The following is a 1,000-nucleotide window of genomic DNA, read 5'->3' on the forward strand; positions in this document are numbered from 1 at the left end:
TTTTTTTTTTTTTTTTTGTAGGAACGATCCGCCAATTCGATCAGCGGGAGCCGCACGTCTGCGGCAGGAGAGATTGCCGCAACGTGAGACCCTAAACCCTAAACCCTAAACCCTAAACCCTAAACCCTAAACCCTAGAAAGCAATATCTAAGAATATATAATAACCCTAAATAGATATACTGAAGTCAAGAGTAGAAACAGCTGTATGCAGCAACAAAAAACTTTTTTTTTTATTTTTTTTTTTATCATATATTTTAGGGTTTAGGGTTTAGGGTTTAGGGTTTAGGGTTTAGGGTTTAGGGTTTAGGGTTTACGCAGGTGTTGATATCTCTCTCTTCTGCTTCATCTAAGAGGTCCATTGGTCGCCGCCCCCAGGACCGCTTTCTCGCTCGTGCTGCTGCAGCAGTTGCTGCTGCTTCTGCTGCAGCACAGGAGCAGCAGCAGCAGCAGCTGCTGACGAGGGGGGCGTTGAGGCGTGGGGGGCCTGGCGCTGCTGCTGCTGCTGCTGCTGCTGCTGCTGCTGCAGCTGCAACAGCAGGAACGCCGTCAATAGCAACACCACAAGCAGCAGCAGCAACAGCAACAGCAGCAGCAGCAGATACAGCAGCAGCAGCAGCAGCAGCAGCAAGTCACAGAAGCAGAACTAGAAGGAGGTTTTCTCGCGCGTCTGCAGCAGCAGCACCAGCAGCAGCAGCAGGACAACGATCAACAGCAGCAGCAGCAGCAACAGCAGCAGCAGCAGCAGCAGGAGATATAGCAGCAAGAAGGCTGCAACTGTATAATATACAAAGACAGGATGGTGGTGTTCTCTCTGTTGATCGTTTGCTGCTGCAGCAGGCATTCTATGAATCCTCCTGGCTGCGGAGACGCACCCAGGACGCAGAGGTATCGAGGGTTTAGGGTTTAGGGTTTAGGGTTTAGGGTTTAGGGGTTTAGGGGTTTAGGTATATCTATCTATCTACCTCTATATATATATATATATATATATATATATATATAT

Source organism: Eimeria mitis, genomic scaffold, assembly GCF_000499745.2.
Source record: "Eimeria mitis Houghton genomic scaffold, Emh_scaff1119, whole genome shotgun sequence".
Classification (NCBI taxonomy): Eukaryota; Apicomplexa; class Conoidasida; order Eucoccidiorida; family Eimeriidae; genus Eimeria; species Eimeria mitis.